Consider the following 16,938-nt stretch of genomic DNA (forward strand, 5'->3'; position numbering starts at 1 on the left):
GTCTAGCTTCTTTTGAAAAAAAAAAAATCAGGTCTGGCAACACTAGCCTTGAGTCATTCCCACCACGGCCACACCTGGCTGGAAGGTAAGCAGTGGACCTTCAGGTGATGGCTGAGGTCCCACAGCCAATTGGCTTGTCCAAAATCTCTGCCATAAGCTTACTGTGGAGTTATTACAATGTTCTCAGAATGTTAATGCGTTACAGGGGAGGAGAAAGGAAATTCTAAACTATTCACATTATAGTCCCTTTATCAGATTAGGAAATGAATTTTAACTACTCATCAGGAATTTTTTTTTTTTTTTTTTTTTTTTGCAGAGTCTCTTTTTGTCACCCAGGCTGGAGTGCAGTGCTGTGATCTCAGCTCACTGCAACCCCTGCCTCTCGGATTCAAGCCATTCTCCTACCTCAGCCTCCCTCCCAAGTAGCTGGGACTGCAGGTGTGCACCACGATGTCTGGCTAATTTTTGTATTTTTGGTGGGACAGGGTTTCACCATGTTGGCCAGGCTGGTCTGGAACTCCTGACCTTGTGATCTACCTATCTCAGCCTCCCAAAGTGCTGAGATTACAGGTGTGAGCCACCGTGCCCTGCTCCTCAGGAAAATTTTGATTGTGGGTTGAGAAGCAGTTAGGTGGGGCAAATGGGATGCTTCCTGCATGATGGCCTGGGAAGGAACCTGGAGGAAGTGAAGGTGAGGCCAGGACATCTGGAAGGATGGAATGACGGGTGGGCCCGTTTGCTCTCAGCTACGGTGTCTGGCATCTCTACTGGGGATGACACCAAAACACCCATCCTTGGCAAATATTTATTGCACTGTAAGATGTTTACTACCTTACTTTATTAACCTTTTAAACTTAAAAAAAGGACAGGGTGAAATGTGTGTATGTGTTCGTGTGTTTAATTGGTACAGAAACTAATAGAAAGAGAATTTTTAGGAATAATTTGGAAAAGGAGGAAAGGAAAAGGAAGTATTATTATGTTATATTATATTATATTATATTACTATTCCTCCAAATGATGTGTATATTGGAGGGGGTGGCCTTTACAATTTGAAAGGCTCTGTGAACACTATTGGGAAATTTTTTATTAAAAATCATTATAAATATCATGCTAGTTAGCAGCAAACATTGAGAAATATATAGAGGCAATGAGCTATGATCATGCCACTGCACCTCTGCCTGGGCAACAGGGATAGAGACCCTGTCTAAAAAATAATGATAATAAAAATAAAATAATATGGAAGCAGATAAAGGCAAAAACTATAAACTGTCAAGAACTGGTGGTTAGAGCATATGGACCAGTTTGGAGGAAATTGATCTAGTTTGGCACTATATATATATATATATGATATATAACTACATATTCTTACGTAGAGCTAGATACATATCCAGATATATTTGGATAGAAAGTTTTTAAAATAAATATGGAGCTTACCAATTGTCCTGCTGTTTTTTCCCCTCATACTCCATCTTGAACATATTGCAAGTCATTATATCATGTCTGGGTCTGAGTAAAGAAAATCTGTGGTCTGGGTGCAGTGACTTGACGCCTGTAATCCCAGTGCTTTCAGAGGCTGAGGCAGGAGGATCGCTTGAGGCCAGCAGTTTGAAACCAGCCTGGGCAACATAGTGAAACCCCTGTCTCTACAAAACATTAAAATAAAAATTAGCCAGGCATGGTGGCACATGCCTGTAGTCCCAGCTACTTAGGAGGCTGAGCCAGAAGGATTGCTTGAGGCCAGGAGTTTGAGGCCACAGTGAGCCATGATGGCACCACTGCAACTCCAGCCTAGGCTGCAGAACGGGACCTTGTCTTAAAAAAAGAGAGAGAGAGAGTCTGTAATGGGAAACACTATCAGATAGAAAGAGCTAGTCCTGAATCCCCACTGGGCCCCTCCAAACCTCAACTGCCAATTCTATTAAGTGGAGATAATAATTCTTTCCTTCAAAGGTTCTGCTGAGGGTTGAATAAAATGTGAATGTGTCCAAAGCAGCTTTTTGGGTACTGGGTTATCAGAGCCCATTGCAGCGTCGAGAGAAATCAACCCCTGCTTAACATCTTCCATTCTTTGGATTGCTCATTTTCCTTCCTTCACCACATTGCAGGAGGGTTCAGAGGGCCAGTGAACCTTGGATGAGTTGTAACTTTCACAATGGAGCTTAAAATACTCCTTTCAATGCTGTGTAACATTAAAATCTCAAGCAGCGCCGGGCACGGTGGCTCACACCTGTACGCCCAGCACTTTGGGAGGCTGAGGCAGGTGGACCACCTTAAGTCAGGAGTTCAAGACCAGCCTGGCCGACATGGCAAAACCCCGTCTCTACTAAAAATACAAAAAAAAATTAGCCGGGCGTGGTGGCGGGTGCCTGTAATCCCAGCTACTTGGGAGGCTGAAGCAGGAGAATTGCTTGAACCCGGGAGGCAGAGGTTGCAGTGAGCCGAGATCATGCCATTTCACTTCAGCCTGGATGACAAAGCGGGACTCCGTCTCAAAAAAGAAAAAAAAAAAAATCTCAAGCAGTTCCTTAACAGCTGCATTCAGGTTTTGTTTAGGACATTTTCCCTGGAATCACTTTTATTTATTCAGCTGCAGGAAAATTCCTGAAGCCAGGTATGTGGTGTTGTCTGATAGGAAGGCTTTGGCCTGTGCTGGCTCTTGGGGAGGTGGGGGTGCCCTCCTGCCATAGCAAAGGTCAGCCCCTCTTAGCACAGTGGAGGGGATTCACACCTTGTCTTTGCAAGTGACACCTCCTTCCTGCACCCTCCTTTTCCTTTTTCACATCTCTTCTCCTACTTCCCTCTCTAGATTACAATATTCCCTTTCATTTGGGTATCACTTCTTTAGCAAAACTCTTGTACTCCCATTATCTCATTGAACCCTCTGGCAAGTCTGTAGACTTAGGCCAGTATTAGTAGGTAGCAGTAAGCAGCTGAGGCCCAGAGAAGTTGTGATACGCCTTAAGCTCACACAGTATAAATTGCACAAAGCTGAGTTAGGATCTGGATTTCCTGGCTCACAAGCCATACTGGTCGCGCTGTATCATATTGCCTCCTTTCTTAATTGTTGGCAGGGATCTCCTGAAAGGGGAAGCTGTTGGCAAAGGGGTGGGTAATCGGCCCCAGTGTTGGCTGGTTGGGAAAGGCTTTTTGGAATGCCTGAGGTTGTTGGGCTTAGTGTCTTAAAGAGACTGGTGGGAGGGAGCAAATGAAGAAGACGGGGTGGGGCGAGGTGGCTTGGAGGTCACCTGAGGTCAGTGGAGGGGGCAGACAGGAGCAGGGGAACGTAAGGCCCAGTGCAGAGCTAGAACACTGAAGGGGAGAATCCTGGCTTGGAAGCAGGTCCAGGGTCGCCCTTGTCATCACTGGAAGGCTTGTGGGCTTTGTTGACATTTGGTCTCATTTTGGATGTTTGGCCCTTTTCTTGCCCCAGTCAGTGGCACCTCATAAAAATCTGCTTCTGGTACCCCAGTGAGGACCTCTTTCTTAATTCAGGTCACAACTCCCTGGCACTCCGTTCCCGTGTCCAACAAATCAAAACTTATCAGTTCTGTTGCTATTCAGATTAACTCCTTTGGTTAAATGGGCCTAAAACATTCATTTAGCCCAAATTTGGTATACGGACCAGCTCTTGACAATAGAAATAGAATTTGAAGGTTCGGGCGTGGTGGCTCATGCCTGTAATCCCAGCACTTTGGGAGGCCAAGGTGGGCAGATCACTTGAGGTCAGGAGATCAAGACCAGCCTGGCCAACATGCTGAAACCCTGTCTCTACCAAAAAATACAAAAATTAGCCAGACGTAGTGGTGTGTGCCTGTAGTCCCAGCTACTTGGGAGGCTGAGGCTGGAGAATCGCTTGGACCTGGGAGGCAGAGGTTACAGTGAGCTGGGATCGCGCCATTGCCCTCCAGCCTGAGCGACAGAATAAGAGCCTGTCTCAAAAAAAAGAAAATGAATTTGAGATACATTTTAACTTTTCTAGGAGTACATTAAAGAAAATAAAAAGAAAACAGGTGAAATTAATTTTAATATATTTTATTTAACCCAATATATCCAAAATATTATCATTTCGCCATGTGATCCGTACCAAAAAAAGAGAAATTTTACATTCTTTTTTTCATATTCAGTCTTTGAAATTCAAGTGTACTTTACACTTACAGCACATTTTAATTCAGACTAGCTACATTTCAAGTGCTCAGCAGTTAGTTAACTAACATGTAGTTAGTTAGTTAGCCACTAACATGTAGTTAGTGGCTACGGTATTGGGCAGCAGAGTTATGAGCCAAGAAGACTTAGTTTGGGATGGGCGGTGGGTGCTTTTGGGCACCTTTGTAATTAGGTGTCTTTGGGTCGGGGGCTGGTCAGCAAACCTCAGCTATAACACATCATGGCTGCTCGCCCTGTCCTCACTTTTGCACTTGTTAGTATGGATGACATAATGTTGAAAATACCGTCCCTCCCTATTATGCCAACTATCATGACCTTCTTTGTGCCCTACAATCTCCCTCTCTCAACTCCTTTGACCTTTGTCGGCCCCATTTCTCTGACCCTGCCTTGGGACTGCTGGATCCATTAAATCTGTGCCCTTTGACTTCAGCTGCTACTTGGCATCCTCTATGAGTGTCAGCTGCCTCTCATCCCAGTATCCTCACTGAATTACAGACCTCATCTACACTTCTCAAGCTCCCAAGTCCATTCACACAGCCCTCAGTCTCAGCTCTCGGCCTCTTCCTACCTGAGAAGATGGAGATCATGTGGCTTAAACTTCCTCATTCCCACCTTGCTGTTTTTCTCCATTTCTGCTCTCCTCTGCCTCGCCAAAGCCAAACCTTGAAAGCCTTCCCTTCCCACCTCCAGAAACTCTAGCAAACTGGCCATTTGGGTAAAAGCCTTGGACTCTTAAGCCAGAGCTTTTGGCTTCAAATCTCAGATTCTCCTACTGCTAACCTGGGTAAACTATTTCACCTCTGTCTTAGTCCATTTGGGCCGCTATTACAAACTACCATAGACTGGGTGGCTCATAAATTTTAATACATTTTATTTCCCACAGTTCTGGAGCCTGGAAGTCCTGGGTCAAAGTGCTGGCAGATTCCACATCTGGGGGAGAACTCTCACTGGTTCATAGACTGTCATCTTCTTCGGGTTCCTCACTTGGTGGAAGAGGCCAGGGAGCACTCTGGGGACTTTTTTTATAAGGACATTAGCCCCATTCGTCTGCTTTATCTGCCCAAAGCAATACCATCACATTGGGGGTTAGGATTTCAACATAAGATTTTAGAGGGGGCTGAGTGTATAGGCACCTTCTCTTTGCTTAGTCTTCTCGTTGTAAAGTATGACATAAAATAATAAAAGCACCTAGCTCCTCAGGAGTGGTAATGAGTAAATTCAACATGTGTTGCATCTTTTATTTAGCACAGTGCCTGGAGTAAATGTTGATTCCTATGCCACCTCCTGTTTCTTGCATCTAGAAGTCCATTCTTCTCCCTCGGCTTCTTCCCTTAGGCCTGCAAACATGCTCAGAGCTCACCTTGTCCCTCCCTGGAGCTACTGTCCCTTTCTCTCCTGAATTGGACTGGAAAACAGCCAAAGGGTAGCCCATCTGCTGCTTCAACCGTCTTGTCAACCCTTGACGCCAGCCTCTTGCTCTGTTGAAACTAAGCCCAAGCCTCACACGGTCTTCAAGTTCCATAGCATCTGACACCATAGAATAGTCTTCTCAAAACTGACCCCCTTTGGGTTTCTGAGCTGCACCTCACCCTGGCTCTTCCTTCTTATCTGTTCCCCATGCATGACTGTCTTCAGGGGTGTTCCTCAGACTCCTCTGCTGGCTCTTGCTTCTCACCACCCGCCATCCCCAACCATGTGGTGATCACACAGAAATGGATGGTTCTTGAATCTACATCTCTAAGCTTCAGGTTTCTCCCTTGTCCCAGGCCTACCTTTCCAACTATCTGTTGGACCACTGTCTCTGAATGAACCCCTTTTTATGGGTGAACCCCTCCTTGAGCACACTCAATGTGCCACAAGGCTGAAAGCTCCGTCATCCTACTCTGAAATGTCTTGTCTCTCCTGGTTTTTTTTTAAACTTCATTGTTGTCCCTGTCACTCTCTAGTTACCCAGGCTTGAAACCCTGGAGTTATCGACACCTCCCTCTCCTTCCTTTTTTTTTGAGACGGAGTCTCGCTCTGTCACCCAGGCTGGAGTGCAATGGCCAGATCTCAGCTCACTGCAAGCTCTGCCTCCCAGGTTCACGCCATTCTTCTGCCTCAGCCTCCTGAGTAGCTGGGACTACAGGTGCCCACCACCACGCCCGGATAATTTTTCGTATTTTTAGTAGAGACGGGGTTTCATTGTGTTAGCCAGGATGGTCTCAGTCTCCTGACCTCGTGATCTGCCTGCCTCGGCCTCCCAAAATGCTGGGATTACAGGCGTGAGCCACTGGGCCCAGCCCCCTCTCCTTCCTATCCAATGCCTGGTCTAAGGTAAGTGCTCAGGAGGTTGCAATGAGCCGAGATCACACCACTGGACTCCAGCCTGGGCAACAGAGTGAGACCTCTTTTCAAAAGATAAATAAACAGGCCGGGCGTGATGCCTCACACCTGTAATCTCAGCACTTTGGGAGGCCAAGGCAGGCAGATCACTTGAGGTCAGGAGTTCGAAACCAGCCTGACCAACATGGAGAAACCCCATCTCTAATAAAAATACAAAATTAGCCAGGCACGGTGGTATATGCCTGTAATCCCAGCTACTTGGTAGGCTGAGGCAGGAGAATCACTTGAACCCGGGAGGCGGAGGTTGCGGTGAGCTGAGATCATGCCATCGCTCTCTAGCCTGGGCAACAAGAACAAAACTCTGTCTGAAAAAAATAAAATAAAATAAATTAATTAAATAAATAAAGTAAGTGCTCAGTAACCGAAGGTTGGAGGATCAGTGAATCCTATCAGGTGCCAAGTGCTTTCTTCCTTGCTTTCTCTCTGGTTAGTCACCTTTCAATCCCCACTGCAGGCACTGTGATAAGCATTTTACATGCCTCATCCCAACTCATCTGTGTAATCCTATAGGGAGGAAACTTTTTTTTTCTTGTGTTACCTATTTGGACACTGGGCTGGCTGGCGGTAGAGGTGGTGGGCACAGTTAGGGAACCTAAACACACACTAGTAAGTGGCAGAGCTGGGATTCAGACCCAGATCCACACACTCCAAAGCCCACACTCTTAATCTTTGTGCTTTCCTGCCTCTGTCTGGTCTAGTCTCAGGCTATGCTTTTTTCATAATTTAATAAGCAGTGGGTGCTGAATACCACTCATGTATGTGAGACATTCTTCTGTGCCTGTGTTGTTGGTGTGTTGGTGTTCTATTTACCCTGCTGTTAGCCAGGTTCGTCACTGGTTAATTTCAGTCTGTGTCTGGACCTTTGGTGTTTGCACCTGAAAATCTTGACTGAGCCCAGGTCCCTGCTGTGAAATGCAAGAGCCCAGTAGTAGGAACGTGCACACATTTCCACATAGTGCATATATTTCTCTTTCTGCCAGTCTCCCCATCAGGGAAATGAGAGAGTTGAACTCAGTAATTGCAGGAGCCTGTCCAGCTCTTGTGCTCCTTGAGTCTGTTTCATGTTCTGCTTACCTGGAGCCTACTGTGTTCCCAGCACATGATAGATGCTTTTGCTTTTGGGCAATACTGAGAGAGCACAAAAGGCATTGCCCCAGCTGTCACGGAGCCGAAAGTCAGTCAGGAAGACAAAGCCAACACTCATGAAACTGCCAACCATATAAGACATTATGTAATTATGCCTGCAATTGCAGATTATATACATTTGTAATGGTTCAGTACAGGAGAAGAAAAGCTTCTGTTCTCTTATAAGAAAATAAATAAATAAAAGGGGCATTTAGGGAAAGGTATTAAGTCTGGCCAGACTGCTTACCAGACTTGCTATTTCCCTCTTGAAATCAGTTGTTCATTCTGTAAATATTTATTGAATGTCTACTAATAGGCCGGTATCTGGGGACATACGCCCCTCATTGCAGTCAGATTTGTATCCAAAACCCAGCTTTCATCTTGTTCCTCCCTGCTTAAGAACCTTTGATGGTTTCCTATTCTAGAAAATAAAATGAGCTGACTTCCAGCCCCTGTCTTCCCCCATCCACTTCCCTGACCCTGCACTCTAGACCAGGATTGCTGGTCATTCTTCAAGCCCACCATACATGTTTTCATCTCTCGCTAGAGAACTGCTTCTCCCATCTGCCTGCTGAACTTTCACTCATCCTTCAACGGCAGCTCAAAAATACCACATCTGTGTTGCTTTTCTGATCCTCCGAGATGCTCCAGCCACACCTCTCTAACACTACATGGGTCCTTCTTTAGGTATCTGCCTCCCATTTTGGACTGTGAGTTCCTTAAAGAAAAGAACCCTGTGTTATTCGTCCATGAGTCCACAGAACCTAGCCCCGTGCCTGAACAAGAATTTCTGATAAATGGATGATTGCACACAATCTGCTGAGGCTGGTCTTTGAAAAGAAGAGGGTCCCTTTTCTTCTTTCCTCAAGTTACTGGGCTATTGAACTTCACGCCTCGTGGCCAGTGAAGGGGACTCGATGGTTGAGAAAGCATTGTGGTCTCTTTCTCTGAGCAGTAGTGGAGGGACTGGAGCCACCGGAGCCTCACTTTCACCCTGGAGGGGGACTCTCAGCAGCAGCAGCAGCTGAACCCACACACGCCAGAGGACTGTGGTGAAGGAGGCATTTGTGCTGGGCTTGGCAGGTGGGAGGCCTTTGTGCCCCAGAGCACAAGTGGGTAAGTATGTCGGACAGGCTGCAGGCTGCACACACATGCCGAGGGGCTGGGCCCAAAAATGCCTTCTGACCTGGGAAGAAAAGGAGGCATTGTGTGCACTGGCAGCACTCCAAGGGAAATATTCCAGTTGTTCTTCTATTTTGAACAGCTCACTCTTTTAAAAAAGAGAAATCCAGAGGTGAACATCTCTCTCCCACTCCAAAACATCCTGCCTACCAATTTCAAATCAGTTGCTACCCTCAAAATATGAATTAATCCATTATTTCAATAATTCATTAATTCAACTGCTACATCTTTATGAGGCAGCACTGTGGTCAACATTGTACTAAGCACTGGGAAACAGAAGCAAAGAAGACACAGTCCTCATCACTTTAGGCTCTATTCCTGATTGCTTGCTGGGTGTCTAAATCCTTTTGGAACCTGGTCCTGCCCCTTCTCTTGGGCCTGATTTTTCTCTGCTCCGTGGCAATCCTTCCTGGAGGCTTCTGTCTGCTGCTGCCCATTCTCTACCTCTGCACCCCCTGGTCCTGTACTGTGCCATGTTGTGGGGTCATCAGGTACCAGCTCACCACCTTTCCTAGACTCAGGTGGACATGGACAGAACCAGGCTTCAGTCTGGGCCGTTAAGAGCTTGGGCAGTTATCCAGGTATATCGCTCATGCCTGTAATCTCAACACTTTAGGAGGCTGTGGTGGGAGAATCACTTGAGCCAGGAGTTTGAGACCAGCCTGGGGAACATAATGAGAGCCTATGTTTATAAAAGATTTTTAAAAAATTAGCCAGGCGTCATGGCATGCACCTGTGGCCCCAGCTACTCTGGAGGCTGAGGCAGGAGGATCACTTGAACTTAGGAGGTGGAGGCTAGATTGAGCTGTGATTTTAACCACGGTAATCCAGCACTCTGGCCTGGGCAACAGAGCAAGCCCCTGTCTTTAAAAAAAAAAAAAAAAAAAAAAAAAATCTTGGGCAGGAATACCTAAATTCATCCCTAGCTCTGCTTTTTACTATCTTTGTGACTATGACCAAGTTACTAAACCTCTCTGAGCTTAGGCTTCCTAATCTGTTAAACAGAAGAAATAATACATAGAGACATAGAGTCTTTGAGAAGAGTAAATAATAATAGTGTAATATTTGGCACAGTGCCTAATATACCACACAGCAACTCTCTATAAATAATAACAAAACAACTGACCATTATTAAGCACTTACTAGTTTATTCCTTCCCTCAAAAACAACAGCAACCACAGCTTGTATTTCAGTGTCTTCTACATGCCAAGTACTGTATAAAGTATAGGCATGTAGCCATCAGAACAGCCTTATAAAGTGGAGAGTGTTACTTCGTACCCTTTTATAGCTGATGAAGCTGGCTTCAAGGGCTAGAGTGACTTACCCAAGATCACACAGTTTCAAGTGCTGGTGCTAGGAATCATGATTAGGGCTGTTGAGCTCCTTCCCATTCCTCCCCAACCAGACAAATACCCTGACCACACACTTTGCTACTTGGTGCTGGGACCAGCAGATCAGCATCTCTTGAGAGCTTGTTGGAAATGCCAACTATCAGGCCCCATTCCAGACCCACCGAATCAGCATCTGCATGTTAACAAGATCTTCAGGTTATAGGTGTACTACAGTTTAAGAAACACTGAACTACAGTTTACCAAAGATTTTAAAAAGTAGGCTAGAACAGTACTTCTCAAACTACCGTGTGCATAAAAATTACCTGGGGGGCTGGCTGATTAGAACAGGGATTCCTGTGTTGACTTCAGCAGCAAATATACCAAAATTGGAATGATACAGAGGCGATCAGCATGGCCTCTGCACAAGGAATGACACGAAAATTCATGAAGCATTTCATATTTAAAAAAGAAAAAGGCCCACAGATTCCTACCGCAGCGATTCTGATTTTGTATCCATTGCTTATTATTGACAAGGAGGACCATCGTGCTCCCGAGTTAACAAGGAAAGAGCTGTGGATGTCTGCATCAGCCATTCCACCCTCTCCTTGCCCTGCCTAGAGAACAACAGAGAAACGAAATTAATTTGTAACCTAAAACCCTTGTGTCTGCCCTGAAAATATGTCTTTCTAATGGAAAATTTGACAGAGTGTTCCATCTGCAAAGAGCATTTTATATGAAATAGATATCTGTGTAACTCAACTGCTGCTATCTGGTTAAATAGCAATTAAACAACTCAAGACTCCTTGGAACTTTCAAAGATTATTTGAAAAGTAATTGTGTTTTATTGATTAAATCATTTGCAGTGGATTAGAAAGTCACTGGATTTTTTAGCTATTCCTTCACAAGTAAATTGGTCTTATTTAGAGACCTAGCATGTTCCCCCCAACCATGTTTATATTTTAATAATCACCTGATGTCTAATAGCATGGCTGGTGGTGGAATTTAATGCTAGATTTGTTCCTTTGCTAAATCCTTCTATCTGGTTCCTTCTCTTTCTATTTAGACTTCCAAAAGCTACTTGCTTCATAGATGGCTACAGAAATAGGACCCAAAGGCAAGGAACACTGTCGTTAAGAGCTGGGTCTCTGGAGTCAGACAAACCTCAATTTGAATTCCAACCCTGCCACTTACTAGATTTGTGCCCCTGAACCTGTGATCTGTGAAAAGGATATAATAGCACCTACCTAGTATGGTCATCGTGAAATTAAATAAGTTAGCATTTGTACGATATAGGACAGTATCTAGCTGGTAATAATAATTATTATTATTATAACAGTATAAGTATTTACTAGTATTATTATTATTATTTCTTGAGATGGAGTCTCACTCTGTCACCTAGGCTAGAGTGCAATGGTGCAATCTCGGCTCGGTGCAACCTCAGCTCACTGTAACCTCCGTCTCCCAGGTTCAAGCTATTTTTCTGCCTCAACCCCCCGAGTAACTGGGACTACATGTGTGCATCACTACACCCGGCTAATTTTTGTATTTTTAGTAGAGACAGGGTTTCACCATGTTGTCCAGGCTGTTCTCAAACTCCTGACCTCAGGTGATCCACCTGTCTCGGCCTCCCAAAGTGCTGGGATTACAGGCATGAGCCATTCAGCCTGGCCTGGTACTAGTATTATTAAACCCCAGTTTTCTAATCTATAAATTGAGTGTACAGGGAATAAAACCATCAACATACGAGTATTAAAAACCTCTTTGCAGCCAGACGTGGTGGCTCATGCCTATAATCCTAACACTTTGGGGAGGCCAAGGCAGGCAGATCACTTGAGCCTAGGAGTTCAAGACCAGCCTGGACAACATGCCAAAACACCGTTTCACAAATTAGCTGGGCGTGGTGGTGTGCACCTGTAGTCCCAGCTACTCGGGAAACCGAGGCAGAAGGCTCACCTGAGCCCGGGAGATTGAGGCTGCAGTGACCTGTGATCATGCCACTGCACTCCAGACTTGGTGATCAGAGCGAGACCCTGTCTCAAAAAAAAAAAAAAAAAAAAAACGAAAAACAAAAACAAAAACAAAAGTCTGTGCTTTTGGAGCCTTCTAAGTAATTTCCTCATAAGGACACTTCTGGCAGCGCCTGCTTGGCTGTTCTCCCTCCATTATTATGCAGATTGAGGTCATTCAGTGATGAAAAAGCTGTGGACAAATGGAGCCAATATTGGAATTCCCAATGAAGAGGCCAGAGAGAGGCTGGCAGAGGAGGGATGGGTAGATGCCAGAGGCAAGGGAGGTGGGGGAGTGAAGAACCAGGTGGGAGGATTCGCATACGGATGTTGGGGAACGGCACACACTGCTGCTGGGGCAGTTGCTCTGCTGGAAATAGACACCTAGAACAGCAGAGATGGGAAAGAAAAAATTTAAGACTTTTGCTTTGTGCTAAGAATGCACTTCCCTTTTGGTATTTTCTCTAGAGACTGCAGTGAAGGTTTGGATTGCTTCCAATTAACTTTTTTCTACTTAACTGCTGATTCTTTGAACACAGCCCTGAACTCAGGCTGGGCCATGAGGCAGCATCTTTTTCTGGTTGTAAACCAGAAAAAAAGGGGAGACATGCCCATGCTGTCCCAGGCGCTGAGTGAGGATGGGTCAAGGACTTACCCAGGACAGAGTCAGTACTTAATTGATGTTGGCAACTATTTTTATTGTTATGCGTTATACTTTCCCTGTAGCCAGAAGCAGCAAGCAAAGATCACCAACAGAAGTACGAGCAGTTCTCTGGCACACTTTACCACAATAAAAACTCCATTATTCCACATTTAAACTAGGGACACCGGCCACATTGTTTTTAAAGAAACCATCAATTTCATGTCTTCCAGTATCACACTGAGGACCAGTACATGAAATTTGTAAAGGAAAGCACTGGGTTAGGAGTCTCAAAAGCAGACTCTGACCTTGGCCCTGCTGTATGGGGTGGTATGGATGCAAATGTTGTCCAAGACCCTGTTTTATATTTCTCTTCTCCCGACAGTAGATAATCAGTGGACTGGTTCCCAACAGTAGATAACAGTGGATTACCACCTGCAGGGCCCTGGACTGGTGCCATAAAGGATACCCAGGAGCACAAAAGGGAAACCTTGACTTGAAAGAGCCCATAATCTGGCTGAAAGAGCCCATGTGAGCAAGGCCAGGTGCAGTGGCTCACTCCTGTAATCCCAGCACTATGGGAGGCCAAGACAGGTGGGTTGCCTGAGTTCAGGACACCAGCCAGGATTGCCTGAGACCAGCCTGGGCAACATGGCGAAACCCTGTCTCTACTAAAAATACAAAACATTAGCTGGGTGTGGTGGCGAGCGCCTATAGTCCCTGTAGCTACTTAGGAGGCTGAGGCAGGAGAATAGCTTGAACCTGGGAGGTGAAGGTTGCAGTGAGCCAAGATGGTGTCACTGCACTGCAGCCTGGGTGACGGAGCAAAACTCCATCTCAAAAAAAAAAAAGAAAAGATATGAGCAGAGTCACCAATAAAAGTCTGCCTATGCTATGCTCCAAATGCCCAACCATTCTGTGACACCTTTGAGCTGCTCCATGGGGTGATATAAACCTGGGATGTCAATTTTGGCAACACCTTTTCTTAGTAATTTTGCCCACATTAAAGCAAAACAAAATCCAGGCAACAACAATATATAACCTTCCTTTGTATTACCAGATGGTACACTGAAGGAATCCCATCTCTTTCAAGGGAAAGTTGAAGTTGACAGAAGTTCCTGGTGCTCCTCTTCTCTCCTCGAGTCTTTCTGGTTCATCTCTGATGATACCTGCCCTTCCTCTGGCTGGCATGCTGCCGAGGCTGGGTGGTCACCATCTTTGTTGGACCCACATCACACATGTCCGCTTCTTGTCAGACTGAACTTGCCAGAGGGCTAGGTGGGGCATTGCGAAATAATAACAGCTTTCCTGCCCCAAAAATCTGGAAACATCGCTTTCTCCACCCAGGTGTCTGGGGATCACTTAGCCTCAGTTTGGTTTAAACTGATTTTCCTGAATGTGCAGGCTGTGCATATTTAAGCCAACAAAAACCTTCCTCCCAACCCAGAAGGCATTTGCCACAGCCCACGCAAGCTCTAAACTGTCTGCACCTGCAACTCGAGCTGTGGCGCCCAGCTGATACCTGCAGAGGCATCTGCTGAATTCTGACCAGGGATGATGCTGCTGGGATGGGAGCTGCCCAAAGAGGGTGGGTGCAGGGGTGCCCCCCTGTGGAGTATCTGTGCCTCCCCTTGAGATGCTTTCACTGAAGTGACCCAGGAGGCAGGAAGTGGAGCTGAATTCCTAGGAAACATTTACTCCGAGTTGTGGTTTCCAAGCCCTTTGGACTGTGGCCCAATTCAGGGGAGCAAAAGACTTTGTGGCCCACTGAGTCCCTTCACTCCCACTTTGCAGTGGGAAAGAATTTGGTAGTAACTAAGGATTAAAGGAGAAGAGGAAACTAACCAAAGTGGTAATGCAGCAAATACTCAGCACAACAATCAACAGAAACTCCTAAAAGTAATTTTGTAAGTAATGTAAATTAACAGAATAGAAGCAGTTTAAAACCAAGAGAGTGCCGACGCTGTATTGCAGCCACCAAGGGTCATGGTTGCAAACACCAGAACCTGCTCTAGCAGGCTTGTCTATAATAGAAGAGGAATTTATTAAGGGATATGAAGTAGCTGAACATCACTCTGCCATCTCCCCATAATCAATTGCTGTAAATTCCAGTTTCAATCTTGGGGAGGTGGGTCTTCTGAGAAGGAAATAACCAAGCATAGGAAGGGTGTTCACAAAGTGCTGGGTAGCTGAAAAAAAGCACACAACAAATGTCTTCTGCACTAATAACAAAACGCCCTTCCTGAGAATTGGAATTCCAGCTCTTAGCCTGGGTGCATACACAGGAGTTTTGCTGTATTGTTTGGTGATGGATAATGGTCACACTTCTTTACAGAATAGAAAATGAATATTCTCAGTAAACTCTTCTAACGCACTAATTTTATTAATGCCAAGGTTTATTAACCCTCAATAACTCACATATTATGTTCCTAGTTCCTTATAAAAATGAATTCCCATGTAATACACTTGCCTGTAAGAACTGAAGAGAATATACATATTTTTGATGCATTTTTTATTCTTTTAGAAACCCTTACTCTCTATCACTGGGCCAGGGACTCTGCTTTGAGAATTGTAGATTTAAAGAATTGAGGCCGGACATGGTGGCTCACACGTGTAATCCCAGCACTTTGGGAAGCCGAGGCAGGTAGATAATCTGAGGTCAGGAGTTCGAGACCAGCCTGGCCAACATGCCAAAACCCCATCTTTACTAAAAATACAAAACAAAATTAGCAGGGTGTGGTGGTGCATGCCTGTAATCCCAGCTACTTAGGAGGCTGAGGCAGGAGAATCGCTTGAACCTGGGAGGCAGAGGTTACAGCGAGCCGAGATTGTGCCATTGCACTCCAGCCTGGGCAACAGAGCGACACTCTGTCTCTCACACACACACACACACAGAAAGAATTGAGACCCATAATAGCAGGGGCATTTCTAGGGCCCTATTAAAAGATCTCTGGGAACTGTGAAAGACCCAGAAGAAGAAGGCTTGATTCTTGCCATCAGGGAGCTTTCAGTCCAGCAAGAAGCATTAGGCAATTATCCAGCGACAAAGGTGGATGGCAGGACAAGATAGGGACCATGAGACAAGTTAGTTAACTTGCCTGAGGTCTCAATATATAGGAAAAGCAGCATTTGAACCCCGGTCTGTTGGATTCCAAAGCTGACTTTTGCCACTACTCTGTCCAGCAGGCTGACAAATCAGTGATCAGCTGATTTCCTTGTGTAGAAGAGGTGATCCAAAACATGTCCAGATATATCAAAGTGAGATTTCTGAAGCCTTTCAGTGTTCACCTCCCATTAAAGTAGAGATTTGTCATTCTCAACTGGAGGAAGGCTTTTATAGTTAGAAATTGGATTCCTAATCCCATGTGGCCTCACATGGATTAAAGAGTAATTATTTACTATAGGATTTCAGAAAATAGAGAAGTATACCCAAATAGGCTCTCCAGATGGCTTCCTGGGGGAGGTGGGGTCTGGTGAGAGGAAAGGGTAGGATTTGAACAATAGGTAATATGGGGAAATAGTGGTCTAGTCAAGTGGCACCATGTAAGAGCAGACATAAAACTTTGAAGGAGAGGCTTAGAGTGCAGTTCTTGTGCAGTGAGAACTTGCCATTCCTCCTGTGTGTTGACATGTTTCTAGGGTCATGGTTATTAAGGAAGAAAACACAGAACGGACCCTTGTATGGATTCTATTACCAAGGTACTGTGTGATATTGAAAACAGGGTTAGATTAGGTGACCTGAAAAAATCCTTTTTAGCTCTTGTGAACCTTGAAAACATCATGTTAACTGAAAGAAGCTAGTCACAAAAGATCACAGTGTTATATGATTCCGTTTATAGGCAATGTCCGTAATTGGCAAATCTATACAGACAGAAAGTAAATTCATGGTTTCCAGGGCGTGGGAGGGAATGGGAAGTGGAGTGAAGGGAATAGGGAATAACTGCTAATGAGTAGGGCATTTCTTTTTGGGGTGGTGAAATATTCTGAAAATAGATGGTGATCTTTTCAACAAATGGTGGTGGGAAAACTGAATATTCACACACAAAAAAAATAAAGTTGTCTGGGTATGATAGCTCACGCCTATAATCCCAGCACTTTGAGAAGC

The 16,938-nt window shown here is 45.1% G+C and overlaps 1 protein-coding gene and 1 non-coding gene across 6 annotated transcripts in view; both read left to right on the forward strand.

Moving 5' to 3' along the window:
• KANK4 (KN motif and ankyrin repeat domains 4) overlaps nucleotides 1-16,938 on the forward strand; it is an 89,336-nt gene that overhangs the window by 11,697 nt on the left and 60,701 nt on the right. Inside the window, exon 2 of one of the 5 annotated variants that reach the window (XM_045369930.3) lies at nucleotides 8,362-8,790. The exons of the other annotated variants lie outside the window; for them this stretch is intronic. The gene's annotated coding sequence lies outside the window, so the exon portion shown is untranslated. The remainder of the gene's footprint in view (nucleotides 1-8,361; nucleotides 8,791-16,938) is intronic. 5 annotated transcript variants of the gene reach the window in all.
• Nucleotides 10,547-10,651, forward strand: LOC123570915 (U6 spliceosomal RNA). The gene has a single exon (XR_006695133.1). It is a non-coding gene; the product is annotated as a U6 spliceosomal RNA (small nuclear RNA).

The sequence above is a fragment of the Macaca fascicularis genome, chromosome 1 (genome assembly GCF_037993035.2).
Source record: "Macaca fascicularis isolate 582-1 chromosome 1, T2T-MFA8v1.1".
NCBI lineage: Eukaryota > Metazoa > Chordata > Mammalia > Primates > Cercopithecidae > Macaca > Macaca fascicularis.